Source organism: Falco cherrug, chromosome 2 (genome assembly GCF_023634085.1).
Source record: "Falco cherrug isolate bFalChe1 chromosome 2, bFalChe1.pri, whole genome shotgun sequence".
Taxonomy (NCBI): domain Eukaryota; kingdom Metazoa; phylum Chordata; class Aves; order Falconiformes; family Falconidae; genus Falco; species Falco cherrug.
In genome coordinates, this window is record NC_073698.1 from 31,834,008 (window position 1) to 31,855,263 (window position 21,256).

General features: G+C 35.6%; 1 protein-coding gene across 8 annotated transcripts in view; it reads right to left on the reverse strand.

Annotated features, from left to right (window-relative positions):
• LRCH1 (leucine rich repeats and calponin homology domain containing 1) overlaps nucleotides 1-21,256 on the reverse strand; it is a 133,293-nt gene that overhangs the window by 106,042 nt on the left and 5,995 nt on the right. The window contains exon 1 of one of the 8 annotated variants that reach the window (XR_003563162.2): nucleotides 2,073-2,146. The exons of the other annotated variants lie outside the window; for them this stretch is intronic. The gene's annotated coding sequence lies outside the window, so the exon portion shown is untranslated. Of the gene's footprint in view, nucleotides 1-2,072; nucleotides 2,147-21,256 lie in introns of those variants that run through there. 8 annotated transcript variants of the gene reach the window in all.

The following is a 21,256-nucleotide window of genomic DNA, read 5'->3' on the forward strand; positions in this document are numbered from 1 at the left end:
CTATTGAAATGGCTGGTGGTGAGGGGCAGCGCTACTCTTTCCCACTATAATACAACCCATCTTTCCCCCACTCTTAGTTCCAATCTTTCTTCCATCTTTCCCTATACATTCCAGCACTTTCTTCTTGCATCTTGCTGACATTTTCAGTAGTCCTGAGATATCCTGCATCCCTCTCTATCACACTTGTCTTATCAGACTTCTACCAGGTAAAAATTCATGTTATATCTGTTTTACAAGACAGGGATTGGAGACACAGTGACTATCTGACTGTCCTGAAATTCATTTTTCAACAGTACCACACATTATTTGCTTCAAATGCAAGGGGAGTTTTACTATCCATATTAATAAGTAATGCAAGCCAGACTAATAAGGGAAAGCCAGATTTGTCTGTCTTACCCCAGACATATGTTCTACAGTAACTTACTTTCCTAAAGGAAAATTATCAGGTAGAAAGGCTATAAAAGGATTTAGAGGAGGAAAAAAGTGCACAGTAATACTGCTGAAAGTGGCAGGGAAGGGGTGAAAAAGAGACTCCCTGTCTTTACCATACACAAACACTGTTCTAAACACCAGGATAGAAAGCGAGCTTTTGCCTGAAGAATCCAAGACTTTTTCAGAAAGTTTATTTTTTGCTTTGCTGCAGACTGAAGAGTTACATTGCCCAGCATTTACTAAATGTAAACACTAAAATTCAGAAAAAATCCAATTCTTAGTTTGTATTGGTACAGAGATATTAACAATAGTAACAGTGCAGTCCATAAACTAGTGCCAATATAGAAACTTTTGCTATATCTAACTATATACAAAGTTAGGGAATAAACAACAACATCCTTGCTTAGCTTTGGCTATTATAGCTCCAATAGATAATTTTCAACCCATAATTAAACAAGTCAAAAAAGTTTTAAGAAAATTATATTTTATTCGGTATTTCTCAGAATTAAAAAGTGTTTTGCATTGCTTTATATACAAGCAGAGGCTAGGCATTCATTTAATTAGTCAAAATGCTTTTTTTCCCTGTGCTTTTCTTGTGTGCTTTTTAATAGCAACTATATTCAATAATAAAAAAGTCTCAGTTCTATTGGGAATTTAGATACCACACGAAATAACTGCATGTCAAAAAAAAGTTTATTTTAGCCTTGGCTATCAACATTATCCAGAAACTGTTTCTATACTGTGGTTAGTCTGTTCATTATGGCCAGCCACAGGGTATTAATCTACTATGTTATTTGAAGGGTTTGTTGTCTTTTTTAGTGTATGCCTTTATTTGCTTTTTCCTCTTTCCCCAGCGGTCCTGTCTTCATTCACATTAATTTCAGACAATTCCACAAGAAAACCACAAGCACTGCCACAGTCAGGGACCTCAGCATAACCCTTAAGAACCTACCTTCTTTCCCACCTTCCTTTTGTTCAAAACCTTGCAAACTAAATGTCTCTACTAGCAAGGCACAGAAGTCCTGATAAGCCACAATCCAAAAAAAGCAAGCAAGAAAAGGACTTTAAACTTGTTTCCAGTTCACAAATAGTCCATCTGAGATATTTCCAAACACAATGCAAAAATATACTCTGCTTTTAAATTAACACAAGAGTAATTCTGAACTTCAATATAAACCAGATATTTAAATCAAGTACCTGTTTTAAGAGTCTAGATTATTCATATAAAGAGTGAAAAAATTACCCAGATAAAGCTGTTACATTAACGATACTGTGGTACCAAGGCACATGAAAGCACTTTCACAATAAATAAAATACCTCTAGTAGAACAAACTAGCCAAATCTTTTAGGCAAGTATCTACTCTGCTCAATATGCTTCAATTATTATCACCAGCCATAAAACGTCTAACACAGTTTTGAAATCAAGCATATTTATCTAAACTTTGCCACCTCAAAAATAAAGGTATTTTAAAAAATACCACAATTCACTACTAAATTTATGGAATATTAATGACAAATTCCCTGGTGACAAGATGATGAATGGATTTTTAAAACCATTTCAAAACTTAACTGAGGAGGTGCCAGGGAGATTTTAATATTCTTACATTACAGAAAGTCAAGCCAATAGTATAATGGCTTACCATCTTGTTTAAACATGAGAAGATCCTGTAGGATACTACTCCAGACAAATATTCTAACAAATATTCTGAGTTTTCTGCAAAGTGATAAAATAAACTGAAATTAATGATCCGAAAACATATTTAAACAGTGTAAGATTTATAACAATCAGTTGCTTTTACAGATGTGCAGACAATTTCAGTGGATAAGACTCCACGACAGGAAAAAAACCCAAATGTATAACATTTAATCACACTCATAAAAATGCTTATGAGCTGTGAAAAGAAAATATTCAGAATTACAAATGAAAAATATGTTGCTCTTTTCTTAAAAAACAACAGTGCCTCATGGTGTAAGATAAAACTGCTTCCAACATGTATACATACACTTATGTAAAAGATCACTTACACAATTCAAAAGCTGCTAATTACAACTCACTACTCCATCTCACAGTCCTGGGTAGGAAGTTTAAGTTCCTTCTAACACAAAAGAATTGGACCAATCTGTTACATTATGTTTTCAAAGTGGAGATAAGCAAATGAATTTACCCCTATTTAAAAAACATCCTCAGTTAAATTAATCTGGTTGCATTATACCTCCCAAGTTCCTCCTGCTTCTCTCATAGCAGCCATGTGCTTTCCCCGGTTTTCTTTGTTCCCTCAAGCCTGCTTACTGTTATGTAAACAATTCTGAGAAAATTACTTCTGAAATTATCCTATTCTGTTACTAGGAATAACAATAATAAACAGGTCACGTGAATTCTGAGGTTAATGAATTCTCTCAAGTACAGCTAAGATACAATTGTAATCCTCAGACTTTCAACATACAGAAAAGGCAGCTATATTCACTAATTCTTAGCTATTAATTAGGAACTTAGAGAAAGCAATAATGTTCTAGCACAGACAAACTCTAGCAGGCTAGATAAAACGCACATAACTTCATCATTAATATACAAATTACATTCAGTTATTGGTAAGGTAACAGACCACAAAGACAGTCACTGCAGCAAAAGATGTTCCAGATTTTTTAAAGCTGACACTACAAGGGCCTTGAGGCATTTTTAGGGAGGTTCAACCACCACTGCAGAGACAATCATTCTCAGAACCAATCCTTCACAGGAATTCTCTTTTCGTGAAAGGGGCTTCTTTCATCAGTTATGAAAAATAGACAGTTGTGTTATGTTCCTCATCCATGGAGCATTGTGAGCCCATATTACCATCTCTCACCTTTTAACTGATAGGTATCTTTCACTTCTTCCAGAAAGTATTGGCTTGCTTATTACCTTTCTCTTGTATATGCTTTCCACAAGCATATCTCATTAGAAGTTCAGCTGCAACACTGAACAAGCCATAAGAAGCAAGCCTTGCAAAAGCCTGCCACAACAATCACCCCTGTACAATAAGGAAAACTGCAATTCTAGATGAGTACAGGGAAGCACTCCTACATTTGGTTTAAGCAGCTGAGTAAGAAGGAACAAAGGTATACAAGGTGCTCAAAGTTTTTCAGCCCCTCCAAAAAACCCACAAATTTTCTGACCAAAGTCTGTATTTTAGGTAGCAGTCTGCACAACTCCTGTCACGTCTAACTTTTCCTTTAAAAATGGGAAGTTGACATTTTATTCATGTAACTTTCTTAAAAACTTCATTCTTCTATAACTCGTCAATCCTACCTGGATAAATTTAATCCTCCTGTACCCAGGGTTCATCTACTGCGTTTACATTCATCTATGAAGAGCATCTGAAACAGGCAAGATTGAGAAAAGAAAAAGTCTTGTTCTTAAAAAAAAATAATTCTAGAACCTATGGATTAGTTAGAATAGCTCTCCTTTGGAAAACTGCTTAACACACAGAGGTTGGTTTTGTTTCGGGCCATTATTTGTATTTTTAGTCGTCAAAAAGGAAAAAGGATGTTCTTTCAGGAAATCCTCAGGTTTCATGTCAAGGATCTGTAAACAGTTTGAGTGGAACAGCACTTTCAAACTTTTATGTAATTAATATTTTTCACTTTAGAAACTACTGTTGTAGACAAACTGTCTGAAGTGAAAAAAATCAGTACAAGATCTCTTCTGTCTCCAATTCCAACAGATCAAAACCAAAGTTTCTCTGATGTGGAAAGTTCAGCAACATAAATTCAGAGGGAAAAGGTTTTCCATACCTTTGTTTCAGAAAGGATTTATAAGGAATACCCAAGTGAACTTTTACACAGAAATGAATGTTACATATCCAATAAGATTGATTAATGTTTTGCCTACACCGAAGGCTTTTCTTTCACATTGCATAGTCTACATACATCTTGTCATTACAGAGCCATGCTGATACCTGGCTGTTGCAGCAGTCCCCCTTCCTGCAGCTCCAGAGGCTGTCTAAAGACACTTTAAGCATGTACGGCCACCACAGTTAGGGACACTTCTGTACCAGCAGTACATTACCCTGATTTTCAGTAGCCCTAGTTATACTTTGTTAAATGATATTTAAAAAACAGAGACTGAAAGTTACATAACTAAGGGACAGCCCTGGAAAGGCAGAATTCTTCTCTGACACATTCTGTTGCAAATACACAATCCAGTTTTAAATTGCTGTAGTGTTGGTGGAAAGGATGTCATACTTAAGTGACATTGTTTTTCTCATGCTTTAAAACACATTCTCATGTTTCCTGCTTACTGAGAGCAGTGCTGTACTACTGAAGACTCAATATTTTTTTTTAAATAAAATTAATCACACACACAAGTGAATGTGTAACAAGTTAGCAAAATCAAAGTCGCTTCACAGTGGGTGATTTCCCATGTTAAGACATTCACCCATGCCTGAACTTTTATATTACAAGTGATGAGTGTCTATGCAAGGCACTGTTTTCACTCAATTCCTGCAGGAGACTTGTTTTTTTAAACTAAACACTAATATAGAAGATGACCTATCAAATACTTTGTATCTGTAATAATAAATATTCTCCAATTTCCATATTAAGATACCTTAAAAAAAACATCAATACTGAAACATCAAAACCAGTATACCTGCCATAATGAAAAGGTATTAGGGGAAGGTATCCAGTCAGATTGGACAGCCTGAGAGAAGATAAACTACTGCAGCTCCATGCCTCCAGGGCCAACCAATAGCCAGGGAAAACGTATTCCCAGTAGGCAGATGCACACAAAGCACACATATACATACATACACAACTGGCCACACAGATAACAATGACATACACACAGAGCACTCACAATCACAGGCAGTACCAACAGCCTCATCCTGCTCACATTCTGACTGAACAGGATGAAAGTTGGCTAGTAAGAAATATATATATATATATACATACATACACACACATATGTATGCATGATGTGGATCCCTCCAGCAGAGTTCAGACACTCATGTCTCCCCAGTTGCTGGCATCTGGACATGAGGCCCTGAGGCTGTATGCACTGGCCTTTTTTATGCCCTAAATACCCCTATGTTCCTCCTCAAATCACTCCTCTCCATATTTGGTTCATCTCCAAAGCACACCATAATAAATCCTGTGCAATCCCAAAATGCTGTTCCCCTGCAGCCCACAGTGTGGCCCATTTCCCAAGGCAAGACCCCTCTTGGTCTAAAAGGTGCTCCAGCTTTGATTCATCCTTATGGGTCTCACACCTGGATAATCAGGCTGAGGCATCCAGGGAGATCATCTCTTCCTCCAAGTCCTTCACCTGTGTTCTTTTCCTGCTTTTGTGTCTCTGTGCTCCGCTGGGTTTCTGGAGATGGGCCTTTGAGAGGCCTGTAGTAGGCCAGAGCAGGGTATTATTTGGGCTCCCCCTCTTGCACTACCTCTCTGTACTCCTCAGTAGGGCTGCAGCTGAGCTTTTATGACATCACCTAAAAAAAGGAGGCACATCTACACTAAAAGGAGGCGTTAATTAAAACTTTCTTGCAATATATCAGGTAATGCAGATTTCCACATAGCATCAGAAAAAAAATTAATCCCTCTAAAATTACAACAATTAAAACTACATGTGTCTTTTTAAAGCAACAGCTATGCTCCAAATATTACCTTTAAAAATGTGATTATGCTACAGTTTAATTTTGCATGATAATTTTGCTAAGGTAAATTAACTTCTTGCCTATGTCCAATTTATATTAAAAAAATAAACCTGAAGTCTCTGTTCTAGTTAATACAGTATTTTGGGAATCACATTAAGTAAATGTTAATTTATGTAATCCTGTCAACTTAACTGTCAAAACAAGGTCAGCCTTAAAGTCCTCTGAACTGGAAAAAAACTTAATTTATTACCTCTTTATTTATGTACAACAAGGAGAGAAAGTCACCCCAAACAGTACTAGTTATTAAAACAAAATCTGGGCAATGGCTAAATGTAAGGTACTTAAGTGCAGCTCCAAAAGCATTAGATCCAGTCATATTTCAAAATGCAATATAAGATTAGAGTTACTCTAGGCATTCTCTCCTTCAAAGCCCTGACAGAAATACTAATTTCTTATTTCAACAGAATAGGAAGTGATTTTTTTTTTGTATGCTTGACATGATACTTTGAACATAGCATCTTTTATAGGCATCCTCCTGTTATATTCTAACTAGTGTCAGGAAAAAAAAAAAATCAGACTGTTGAAAACACACTGAGTATGACTACAGCAGCATTTTAACTCAGATCAAGAATCCAAAAGGTCAAGTCTTCTTACTATCACCGTTTACCATGCTGTAATGCACAGCAGAGAACACACCAACTTTTAGAGGCAACAAAATTTGAAAATACACTCCTAAAACAGCAGTCGGTCTATGAGATCAGAATGAGTCAAAAATAAAAACCCTTTAAATGTGTAACAGTAACATGACTGGAGCCCATCACCAACTACTCTGCTTTTAATATCTAATCTTAAAAATTGTGCTAATTGCCAATGTATACATGAACAAATCTCATTAAATAATACAGTTCTATCCAAAGGAGAAACCAATAACTGTGTAACAAAACTTTCACTGTTAATTTCATCCATTACACCTGCCTCAGGGTTTAATGCCTAAAGAAAAAAAAACCCACACAAAAAAGTAAAAGCTACCTCTGTTAGACTTGAAATTTAACAGATTACAACTGCTTCAGCTTCTATGCAGTTTTTCTATAGGATTCATATATTTAAACCTTGAATAAGAGACTAACACATCGTGTTTTAAGTAACATAGCAGCAGTAATCCACTGACATCTAAGAGGAAGAGTTAGTGGCCAGGGGCTATTTTGTTAAAAAACACAATTATGATACAAAAAGCAGCCCAGAGAAGGCACATATTTTTTTCATTAATGTTTATATGCATTAAAAAAAACTCAATTATATTAAATCCATGTAAAATACTGTCTTTCAGTATTTCTCATCACACAGAGGAACAGAATGCAATCAAGTATCTGAAGTATGAAGACATTTCCTTTGGCTATGAAAGGCAAAATATTATGGTAATATCAAAAAGGAATCAGAAAACAGATAACAAAATAGTCATAAATACCTTGGCATATATAAGACAGGTAACTCCTGTCAGGCCCTAAAAAATCTTGAAAATAACGATACACACAACACTAAAATTTACATGGAAATATCTACAGAAATCGTAAGTGAAAAGCAAAATATATTTTTTTCTTGCTAAACTGTAACCAGAGATACTTATAGAAACAATTGCACAAGGTCGCAAACAAAATGAAAAAGGATTAGGGTAGAATTTTGAGGTGCTCATATTCTACTGGTATTTATTTTTTCTGTAAAAACAGAGAATAGGGACTTAAATAGGCAGTCAGCTGCATACTTTATGTAACATTACTATATGACATACATAACTATGTAATAAAATAGCTAATGCTACATTACCATCTAAACACATTAAAGTGTGACCATGCAGAAATTACTGTAAAAATAACACCTTCCATAAGGATGTATTCTGAGTAGCAACCAAGTTCAGAATGAAATACATAACTTCCTTGAATAAATTGTGCATAACTCACCTGAAAAGCCCCCATGATTACATCAGAAAGACTTTTAATTTTCAAATTATGGACATAAAAAGGTGCCTTTTTTTTCTCCCAGCTACAAGAAAATGAAAATCCAAATTTTAAGTCCATATGCCTGAAGTGTGTGTGTGCGTGTACATAATTCTCTCGCATATCTATGGACACGTGCTTGCACAACCCTGCAAACAAGAGAATACAATGCACAATGACTGAGGCAGTTCTTTATTCAAATACAACCTTGTTTTAGAAACTGTTTTATACAAAACTCTGGCAAGCAGTAATTTCAATAGCCAGTATTATTTGAAATATTTTGCCTGCATATAATTATGAAACTAAAAACAAATGGGGTTTTACGTGAATAGTTACCCCAGGGAATAGTTTGTTAAGGAAATACATTCTCATGGCTTAACCGTGGCTTTATCTGGCAAGTAAGTACCCTACCTACCCTACAAAGGCTAAAGAGGCCAATACTTGAGTATGAGAGAGATACTTTTTATCCTTGTCTGATGTGTGTGTGTGTGTGTAACAGTAATATATTATTTTTTTCTCAAAGTTTTACAAGCAAATATGAAACACATACATTGGTCAGACAGTCTCAGAAAAACAAGGAGCACTGATCTGATAACCTTCAGAAATTTTGAGTCCGCTAGCCCTTGCAAAGTAAGCTTTCACTACAATAAAAAAACACAAGCACAAACAGGCAAATTAATCTACTCTGAAATTCAAATTAGCATTGTGGGAAATATGATTACACAATTACTCTTGCCATTTGCTAGAAGTATGTAATACTGTAAATCACTGGTCAGCGAGATATTGGGGCTATGGTATCCCACATGGTCTATTTGTATTTATTTTTTTAACTTGAATTAGTTCATTTTGATTTTCATATTTATCTCCTGCATGAAGCAGGATACCAGGTAGGCAATTACAGATCACTTGGCGCTCTCCATACAAAAAAGGTACATAGAAATAACAAAATATTTTTCCACACAGTCATAAATTAATAGATTCAGTCACAAGTAAGAAGGCATTTAAGCGTGCAATGCAATACCCTTCCCTTAGGAGCTGAAAGTTACTGTTTGGTATTAAAAACTGTTTTTTCAAGTTTCACTTCCAAGTAACACAGGCCAGTGAAAACAGAACTGATGAAAACAAGGTAATCATGCATTCATTTTCATTAACTTTATTAAATAACCATTCCAAATTAGATCCACTTTATTGCTCAACTGAAAAACAAAGCAAAGTTTCAGAGAAACCCCTTTTCAAGGGGTTGCACATCAGTATTTGTTTTTCTGCAAAAACAGAAGGTGGGATCAATCTTCAGTTCCCTTCATTTTTCCTTAGTGTCAGAAGGGAGGCCAGTAGCTATCTGCATCAAGATGCAAGTCTTCTGCAAATTAACAAGTTTCATTACTGTAAAAATTGTGGTTAAAGCAAAAGGGGGAGCAAATTCCCAGCAGGTATGCCAAAATTCAGCCTTGCTATCTTACTCTAACATACAGTACAGATGCATTCATTCTGCCATTCCAAGTTAACTACTAAAACAATAGATTCATGCTACATAACTTACTCCAAATTAGTAAAGTGCAGTCAAAATGTCTAGAGGTGTATCTGTAGTTCAGCGCTTACATGGTAGTTTTATGAAAGACTAAGTGCCAAAGCTTCTCAAAAAAAAAAAAAAAATGTCTAAAAACTACCTATTTCCACACTGGAAATCCAGTGGAAAGTCTCTAAAAACATTTCAGATGATGCAGTCAAATGGTATTATTTAAACACTGATTTCCTCCAGTTGATTTTCTGCTAGGTACACTGACTGACAAACATTTCAAATGAAAATTAAGGAACATAGAGCAATCTCCCAAGGAAATACTTACATGCTACTGGACTGCATAAATGCAGTAGAGTAGGCTATAAACTAAACATTCAGATACTGGAATATAAGAACAAATTTTCCTAACATTTTATTATTTACATTACTGCCGACATAGCACTACAGTTCCCCTAAGACAGTCTAAAAAGTAAGAATTAAAATCAAGGGATAACATGCAAGACCATACGTACCAGCTAGTGAGCAAGAATAACTATCTTTCAACAGCTGTAATTGCAAAGTCACATTATTTATACAGACATCTATACTACTACAGTCACAGTGACAGACATACTGAAACTCCTTTTGAACTAACTGAATCCAGATGCAATCATCAGGCTAAATACAGCAGCATGACAGGAGACCTTTCCAAGAAAATAGGTTGAATAAACCTGTGCTGAGGTTTATGAAGATAAAAGACAACAGTAAGCTACCTTACACTGCTATAACCTAGTCCTATAAAGTATCATTTGTTTTAGAAATTCCAGACAGGGAAGATCCCACATAGATCAGAAGGGATTTTGTCAATAACTCCAGTTATGCCTACCTTTCACCCTACCTGTATTTGCATACCAAATTTTTTAAAAAAACCCACACAACTTATTTTGCTTTGCTTGCATGTGCAGCTTTTTCTTTACCTGTTAAACTGTCTTTATCTCAACCCACAAGTTTTCACACTTTTATCCTTCTGATTCTCTTCTCTATCCCACTAGAAAGGAGTGAGTGAGCAGCTTTGTGGGGTTTAGCTGCCTACTGAGGTTAACACAGAACAAATAAGCAAAATTTACTGCCATGCAACTTAAACAGTTTAATAATTTTAAACACAGGTATTCCACAGTTGCCATCAAAACTTAGAGAAGAAAAAAAACCCCCACACTATCTCAACCTAAACAAAACTGTGTCTCCTAATATTCTTACTGTGCATTTCAGTCTTCAATGCTACAAGTTCCTCGTGAATGTCTTTCAAATTAAGAAACCACAATGTACCCAGAATAGAGTTTAAAACAATAACTAAGACCATCACATTCTGTTTTGAAGTGTTGTAAAAGCATTTCCAAAATGTGTTAACCTAATTCTTTCTCCAGTATTCCCTAGACTCGCTAACAATGACAGTCTGCATTTGGTAATAGATACAAAGTATGTCAGAATTTGTCAATACACAACTGGAGCAAAACTCTACACGTAGGTTTATGGGTTGATATGTCAGCAGACAAAAGGTGTCTGAGTCATTTTGCATAGATGCAAAGTAAGATTGTAAAAAAAAAAAAAATTAATCACCTTGGGTATTCTTTCATGAAGATGATGCTGGAAATTCATGAGGGGAATACTTGGGAGTTCAAGATACTTGGGAATGCCTCAGCTAAATGAAATATGTTTCAGCTGGCAAGAACAGATTGAATGGGTTCATACTTGACCCAGGTTTGCACAAGTGGTTAGACTAGGTGATCTCCAGGGGTCCTTCCATCCTGAGTTATCCTACATTACCATAAAATTTAGATACAAATTTAAAATAAGGCTTTTATGAAATAACTGTCTATTTTAACTGATACTTGCCTTTTTATTTACAAACAAATATTCTGCTTAAAGAAGCTGGTTTTATGAAGCTGTAATTAAATCTTAACCAAAGTTCCCAAAGGGAAAAGTTACCACTCAATCAAATTCCAGTTGAACCAAAATTATCACAAGTGAGAGAAAACCACAGATAAGACATCCAAAATAAGTGAACAACACAGCTTTGCCATCCAAGAAAAGCAACTGAAGGGGTATGTTTAAGAAAAATCACAAAATGATCTAAAGTGGAACCTACACTGCAATCATTTAGAATATTTAAAAATGGTATAGGTAAAAATCCAAACCACCTACTAGTCTACTATTGCCTTAGGTATGATCAGCTGGACATCATACCACCAATTCACCTTAAATAGTAAGACCGCTTAGCATGCAATTCCTTTTATGTCACTGACACTTCTAAAGCTGGTCTTTATGTACTGGCTGTAGCACCAGTACATAAAAAAATCTGATGTCATCTACATTCCACCAAGGGTGGAGGCAGACAAAGTTTCTCAAAATGAGTTCCCAAGAAATCCACATTTCATAAAATCAAAACATCCTGTTTCTATAAACAGAATCATCAAGCAATCCATTCTAGAACAAACATTCAAGGAGGAATTCTTAATTAAAAAGCAACTTTTCCCTCTATTTAATTTAAAACGTTCAACATTTGAAATAACCTTCATTTTTATGTCCCTAAATTCATACAGCAAAACACCAAAGGAAATGGTGTAAAATTATTGCAAGGAAAAAACCCAACATCATCATTTTGATAATTTTTTAAAAAGAAGTCAGAAGCTAAAACCTGTACACTACCGAAACAAATCATATTCTATGATCTCATGCGAACATACTGTCTACCAGAACAGTCTTTTTGATTTGTTTATACCAGAATATCAGTCAATTTTATTTGATTGTAGAGCGTTTATCTGACAGCTACTCAGAGAATCTGAACAACATCCTCAAGGAGATAATTAAGCATCTTGTATGAGAAAATTTTTAGATTTATTTCTTCACAACCCAACATCAGTCAAGACTTTTGAGACTTTCCCCCTAGAACATAAAGCCATTGCTGATAAAATCTGCAAGTGACAGATGTTAATGGTACTATAAGCAACAGCAAGACCAAGTTATAGATACATTAGGGTGTGGAGCATATCGCAGGTTAGAAACAATTAAGCTTGTATTTAACCCTGCATCATATGAAAACTTAAAAATACAACATAGAAGAATGCAATCATAGTATTGGGAAGTGATAGTGTAAGCTCGGAGTGATAAACACGAGCTCCCACCAACCCTAAGGCACAAATGACTATCATGAAAGTTGGGTGCATTAACAGCAACTACTGATAAATAAGCTGAATGCACATTACCCAACTGACGTATTTGCAAAGCACCTCACAAATTGCTGTGTTCAGCTGCTGAGTTAATAACTAAGTGAAAGACAATAAAAAGGTTAAAGCACCCAAAAAAACTATAGGGTTTCACGGAATTACAAGATTTGGGATCTGAAATCATATTTCACAGCAGAACACCAAAGGTTCATCTGTTTAGGACTGACCCACAAGCCCTTGCAACATTCACTACAGTAATGTAAGATATTAGCAGCCTCCACTTTGCTATCCACTCCTTGGTTGGCAGCAACCTTCCCTAGAACAGGGGCAGCAGGTGCAATCATGTGCCAGCTACTCAAGACAGCAATTCAGAGCTTGTACAGTTAGTTTAAACCCACCTTCATCACCATTTAGTCTCATCACTCTAGTTAGATGGGCAGTACCTTCTGGTAGGAAGCTAAATGAACAACTGCAGTAGCATCTTAAATTAGAGTAAGAGGAATTACTCTTCATTAATCAAAGCTTTTAGTTTAATAAAGGTAAAAATTAATTTACAAACAACTACAGAAGAGTGAATGTCTGATATAGCGGATTAGAACAAAACAAATGACCAAAAGTCAAAGCTAAAATACAAAATAGTGCACGTAGTTTCTTATATTTATTTCCAAAGGAAATGTATAATTAATCATACTATTGTCACTGGTGTACTTTAAAATTGAGACAGTACATATAAGCCGTAATTTCTTATCTAGATACAAAGACTCAGTCAGGGAAATTTATGGCCACTATTAGGCAGAGGGTCAAACTGTATCAACATAAAAGTCTCTCAGTATTAAGTCATATAAATTATTCCATGCTTCAACAAGTATAGTCCACTAGCCCCAGAAAGAAAACAGCAGCATGAAATAAGGTGAGATACATCTGGTAAAGAACAACAGAAGTGACTAAATATTCTTGAAATATCACAAACATTTCTCTAAAAGGCAGCAGCTTCTATCAATACAGAAAAAAACCTTAACAGCTTTACTGCTCTCTACCATTTTCCTTTTTGTAAGACTGCTTCCCATGGATTTAATTATACTGTTCCACAGGAAAGACGTATAGTGGTTATGTTCAATTCAAGATGATTCAACTATAAGCAGAATACCTCCTAATTGCAAATATTTCTATTTCTCTTTGATGAGAACATTGAAAAATAAGACGCTTTTGTTAGACAAGGAAGGAAAATTTTTAGACCATCCAATTCCTTCAAATACTGTTAACTGAGAAGGTGATTTATCTTCAATAAGTATCGCATGAAAAATAATTCTTCAAAATAGCAAAAATTCTATAAAACTGTTAGGTTAGAGGTTGTAAGCAAGAAATAGCTAAGTAGTCTAAGCTGTTTACATCAAAACATGAAACAAAAGATTCTGTTGTAGAGAGAGTTGTATTTAGGACAACTGGCAAAGTCCAGGTAAGCAAAAGTCAACCTTTCTACAGACTGAGCACAGGTATCCTACAGAAGCTGATCTGGAACACTTCTTTTTCATAAATAGTTTCGAACAAAAGCATTTGTGGTTTAGAAACAGTAATTTTGGAGGCAGATAGCTCTCAAACATTACCACCGATACAGAATAGTCTTTGCAGAGTCATTAACTGATCTAGCCATCTCAAATTTGTGTGATCACAAGGTTTATCAGAGCTCATTTTATTTTGGCCATATTTCCAGACTACTGTATAAACAAAGGCTTACAGTGCAAATTCAGAACACAAAAAGCCAATACTGATTTCTCAGGAGATTTTAGAATGAGCATTTTATGGATGTTTATGAGCTATGTATAAAGCAACACAGATTCTCGTGTAGAATTTGTCCATGCTGACTTCACCCACAAAAAAAAGATAATTGCATTTTTATAAAAATTCTAGTCAGAAAAGTCCTGCAGCGCCATGTGATATTCCCACTTGTTCGAATAAATATTTTGGGAGAAAGCTAACAAATCTGGGAGGGATGTAGAGGAAAGCAATATCCAGCCTTTCCATAAGCGTATTCCTTTTCAGACCTTTTACTGGTGTAAGTTTTTTCAGATTTAAATAGTTAGCCTCTCATTATTGTCCTGACGCTTCCAAACTCCTGGTTATGTAACTATTCAGAAATCATTCAGGAGCCTACATTTATTATAAGCACACATTCACATACAGTAGCTGGTTACTTGTTTCTCGAAGAGGGTGGTTTTTGGGTTGGGTTTTGTTATTTATATTTATATATATATACACTTTGAATGGTAAATCCTACTGTACTGGCTAGAAACCTAAGGAAGTTTCACAGACTCATTCTGTTCCCAACACGTATAGTCTCAACTGCAACACTCATGCTTCACTATTTCCATAGCAATACCATGATTTATTTCTTCATTTTAGAGTTTTTCCCTGTAAAGGCTAACCCTTACACTCATTCTTACTTCCCTTTAACAAGTAACCCTTCCAGGCTACCATTGCTTCATAGATAAACATGGCTTAATTTTTTCTGATAAACTGGATCTTGGAGGGATCACATGGCCACATCTCCCACAGCTTAACATTTAACTGCATGACTAAAATGCTTCAGTAAGACTACCAATTACTGCAGTTATATTACTACCGCACAGAACTGTTTAACACCAAACTGAGCTGTAAGATTCCAGAAGCCATTTTTAGCCTTGGGCACTAAGCCAAAAATAACCTTTTCAGTTCTCTAGGAAGCCAAATGTACAAAGATATGAAAACTGACAGGATGAGTACAGCACTTCTTGCCAAAATACTGAGGTTTTTTGTAAAGTTAATACTCTTTCATATTAGCTGATTCTTAACTGATTGCAAATCTGTAGTGATATTCTTTTAGAGACTGAATATTTCTGAATCGTACTATCATGCTGCTGTGCCAGATGCTACTATAAAGTGAGGTCTTCATTTTTGCATTACATTAATACCTTTAAAATTGCTTCCACAACTTCAGACCATAAGGAAAGCTTCAAAGCTTATGCTTTTACTATCTCAACACCTCCAGAACAAAGCTTCAAGCCGAATGCCTCAACATCCACTCTTCAAGATCTCTTACATTGTCTTGATTGAGACTTAAAACTAAAAGCCAGAGAACTGAACCTGGGTTCCTTTCACAACTTTGTCCTTGATCTGTTCTGAGATCTGGATTAAGCCATTCAAAATTTCTGTTCCTCAGTTTTCTAATCAGTAAAACCAGGGATAACCAGCATCATTATAGAACAATGAAATAGCTCACTTCTCAGTGAGACCAAAGTTTGCAAGGTAATTTTTAACAGAAACATAGAACAAGGTCTATGCTAGGACCAACTAAAACTAGAAATCAGCTCTTAAAGTCATTATATTAACACTCAATATATTTACATAAAAGGCTTTTAATAAAAATACAAGATATTCAAAAGACTACTTCCTTTACCCTAAGTTCCAGATTGATTGGCTGAACGTCAAAGTTACAGCACACTTTAACATAGGCAGTAAAAGCTGCAATATCATGGCACAAAAAAATATACCAAAAGAGTACCTGTCTTATCTCTAAATTCCCTTGCAAACATCTTCAATTTGTTACTGCATATTTTGTATGCTCATCTTTTCATTCAAAACTTAAGATCCATACCACTTGCATCAAAGATTTTCTTCAAAGAGTAAGCCATAGATCACCTTTACTTTTCATGTTGAATTTGAGTAAGCACAAAAAAACCACAAAAGCACCAATTTTTTAAAGGAAAACAAGCAACTTCAGACTCAGCAGCCATTTTCACTCGCCCTTCCCTCCCCCAAAATGTCTCAGAAAAATAATGGATGAAACTACACGTTGTCAAAATGACAGTTTTCCATCAAATTTGAAAGTTCAGATAATTAATGGAAACAGTCATTATAATACAGCTATAGTTCAGTAAAGCACTCTATTAGTTTCTGCACATTTTGACTAAGAAACCACATCATCCGCTCATGAGACATTAAAAAAAAATCAAGAACTACATGCAATCATAAAGTATATTGATGTTGTATACAAACTAGGTACCAGTACTGATAGGTCTTAAAATAACACAAAGTATGGAAACACAAAACATTTTAGACAGACCCCATAAATTCTTGGTCATACATATTTCTTCAAAAACTACTAAGCAGCAGAAAATACTATGTCTGGTAAAACTTGCAAGTGACAGGATGTGTGCAAGTGAGGGAAAAACCCAAGTCACTTACACAAAGCAATCTGAACTGGCTGGTAAATGAAACACAGGCAAAGAGTAGGCATTGAGCCAGACTGAAATTCAAATCTTGGAACAGGGATCGCAGGCAAAACTTAGCGAGTAGGGAAACAACAATGTACATAGTACAAGGCAAAAGGCAGTTTTCTTGAACTAGGATGAACTCCAAGAAGAAATTAAAAATAAACCCTAGCAATATAACATACAACAGGCATGGGAAACCTGGGTTTAAATTTCTTCCCTTAACCAATCACAGCTGCTGTTTAATGACCAGGGCATCTTTGCCCTGCCCCTGACGGCTGAGAAGGCTCCTTTCATCTTTGACCAGAAATCCCATCCCAGAAATCTTCATGACCACCTGTATTTTGTAATAACATATAAAGGACACTACGTTCTTCCTCCTTCCCCACTGAATAAACAGGCAGCTTTGTTGTTGTTACACTTGCAGTGCCTTAAAAACACTGTGTTGAATGAAATCAGCTAGGCCTTACTATTCTCACAACACAGCAATGTAACAATGGCAATGCTATCTATGTTAAGTATTCAATAGCTTTACCCTCTCCTTCTCCTGTCACTAGATTTATAAACAGTTAAGATTCAAACAGTAAAATAACAAAGTAATTTTAAGAATAACTTTGCTTACCATGACAGCAATTTCACTATCTTTAAATTCTGACACAAGGTTCTTACTATACACGAATTGTTGTACTTGCATTTTTGTTATCTTGCCTTACTTCCCATAAGCCTCATTCAAGTGTGTATTTTGTTCAACTTCTTTCCTTGGATTAATCTCTGATTCAGTTTTCTTTTCCCACCTCATTTCTTCCCATTTTCCAAAACCTCTCCATCAGTTTCAGTGATGACCAATTTATCTTTGCACACATATTTTAAGAAGCTGTCCACCAAACAACAGATCAAATTCTCATTCATGCTTTTCACATTTAAATGTGGAGGGTTTTTTATTTCTCATCTGATTTTTTTTCATTTTTACTTTTTGCCTGTCCAGTGTAGTGCTACAAAGGAGCGATGTCACTGCAAATAAACAAAGATGCAGAATTCAGATGTTAAAAAAACCTAGCATGTCTGTATACACATGATAAATCAAAGTGAAATTGTCATTTGTAGTTACTTGTCTAGTTTTTGAAACATACTACTTTATATTATAATTTACAGCATAAAGAAAGCAAAGCATATGCCATGCTTAAATATACTTCCAAGATGTTTTTTGCTGAATTTAGTTTCTTTAATTAAAAAAAAAATTATTTACCTTAAATCCTCCACCCACATATTAATGCTAGCTGTCCCAGCAGTATCTCCTTCTAGCAGAGAGGAGTATTTATAGAGCTGCATTAGTAGAAAACACTAGTCTATATGGTTAAATTGAAAAAATAAATTAAATCTGTTACCAATTTTGCATTTTACAACACTGCAGTTTTGGAAACAAATGAAGAAATCTGAAAAGAAATAAAAGTTTGATTCTAAAGTAAGCATTTCAAGTCTACCTTGATCATGGCAACATCCACTTCAAAAAGGAAGGATTATCAAGAGAAGTGCAGAAACAATTATAGGGAGACACAAAATTTATAATCTTTAAAACATTAACAATTTATATATGCAAGTAGTTGGTGTATTTCAATAAATTAATCTATTGAAATCAGAAAAATTAACAGAGAAAAAGTATTTTCTGCCATATTTTCCTATTTGGTCAGTACAAATAATTTCCTCCGTTCTACAAGAGTATTTCAAACCAAGAAAAAGAAAACCACTTGTACAAGTTCGCGTCCTCCAGACTCACAATTAGTGCAGCATGTACCAAGGAATAAAGTCACCCAGCTGCAGAAAACCAACAACCTTATCCATTCAGCAGCACAGGTCATCACTAACATGGCGGCTCATCTGTTTTGTTCTGCTTCTGATAAAGGTCAATTCAAGACCTCTATTCTGGTATTCAAAACCTCCAGCTACTTTCAGTTAACTTCTTGAACCATACCTAGAAAGGTTACCTCACATTGGCATCGCAAAATTACAGCTACATTTTAACTAAAGGAGTAAGAATTCCCACAAGCTCAGCTGAACATGACACATTTCATGCAGCTTCAAAAGTGAGTGCAAACCTCAGGCTCCAAATTAAATGCAAACTCATTTGCCTCTGCCTACATCATCATCTCACTCACAAGTTTTGAAATTTTTTTTGTTTAAAAAAAATTTCTCCTACAGAGTGGGATGGAAGGACAAAACACTGTTATTGTTATTTCTATTTTTAAGTAGTTCAAAGGTTTACAGATATTATGGTGTTCTGTACCATACAAGGAAAGAAAGGGATAAAAAGGCAAGCTGGCCAGCAAGACACCCTTAGGGGAAAGAAGATGGGGAGAAGCATTAGAAATTCCAAGAACTCCTCCCACAAGATGCATCTACCCACAAATTTATCAGAAAGTAATTCCTCCAGAAGCTTAACTTCTTGGTACTGGTACTTTTCCCAGAACTACTCTGATGGCTGTATTATACCTTGTAAAATATGGTCAACAAAGAACAGTCAGTCAGAAGTCAGGAGACATAACGTCCATTTCCACTTCTGACGGCGATCTGCATGCTGAATATGATGATAACTTTTATGGCTCTTTGTTTTACACATGGCAGAATAAAAAACACGTATGCTATCTTCTTAATTCTGGTCTCAGTAGAACATGTTAAGGATATGTCTCTGGTTTCAGAAGTGCCATTTAAATTATTTAAATCATATTTATTTTAATTGCTAATTAGGGATCTAACTAGCTTGGGAATGTTCGCAAATCTAGTAGGTGCTTTCTAATAGAGCCAGCAAGAACACAGAAGGCAGAATAAACAGTCTATGGCCTGGGGAAGTTACTCCTTCCTTGAATGGTCATTCTGATATGCAAAACACCAGTCCCTACATCCTGGTTGCTCTTGCAACTCTGCAAGCAGCAAAAAAGTCACTGGCTTTTCTTTCTGCAAGCAAATGGATGCTAAGCTTCCCAATCAAATTCAACAGTTAATCTTCTAAAGTATGAATTTTAAACTATTTTTTGTAGCATAAAACCTGTAAATGTCATGTATATTAAAGTCAAATAATTTTCTCCATGTTTATGTCTGTTCACAAAATTCTAACAACTATTAATGTAACTGTTCAAGAAATCCAGTTTTACAGATAACAGAAAAGTATCCCAGCCATTACACTCAATCAAGAATATACAGTTCACCTCCCTGCTTATAATCATTTCCCTTCTTTCATTTCCACCATTTCAAAAATCTTCACTTACTTTGTATGAAACTTCTGCCTAAAAATAGCATCTTCTTTCTATATATTTTCTTGTTCAAACCTATATTATATTGGCACTTTTCCTCTTCTAAGTCACAATTCTACTGGGCAAATATTCATTCTGCTTTGTCAAAGCCAATTCTACCCTGGTCTCTTCCCCTCACAGAAGTATTTAGTGTTTTCAAAACTCTACATACAGTAACTGTATTAAGATTCACACTGTCTCTCCTGTTTTACAGGTCTCTAAACCAAGATGTCTGTTGTGCCAAGGACACAAAAGATACATAGTGGGGAAAGGAAGAACAGGAGGCTCTCAAACCACGTAAGGATATTTGGCTTCTACCTCTCACAAGGCCTGCGATCACATGTGAGCAGATCTTCAAAAACAAAGTTGCTTGTCTAGAAGCATTTGAAAAGGAACCTGTAGGACCTTTACTACTGTAACAGCACTTTTGAAGCTCTGATTCAGTCTTTTCCAAGGCAGACGAGTCAAGAGCACACAAAGCGACAAGATTTCTAAAAACCAATCAGTTTTCATCCATTTACATGCACAGCATGGCCAAACATGGTTTTGGCAATTCTAGGCAGAGCTGTCATTTTAAACAGCCACCCTAAATTAGAAGTTAACTTTAAGGGTAAAAGTTCAATAAACAGCTGAGCTTACTCCTGCTGAAACAGAGAGGTTTCACTCTCCCTCCTATCATGTGATTTCCAGGCTATCATCTCTCCTACCTCTTAGCCCTTGCATTAGTTTTGAAGCTTCTCTACAAACAAAGCAAGCTAGCCAAAACAAACAAACAAACCAACCAACCCACACTAGGGAAGGAGATGGGACATGGACATGAACACACACACAGAGTCAGTGGTAGAAAAGCCATTAATCTGCTCAAGCCACATTCTGAAACAGTAACCAGGCCATTGAGTACTCCTAATTTGTTTCATGCAACAGAAGGCACTCTGAGCTAATCTGCT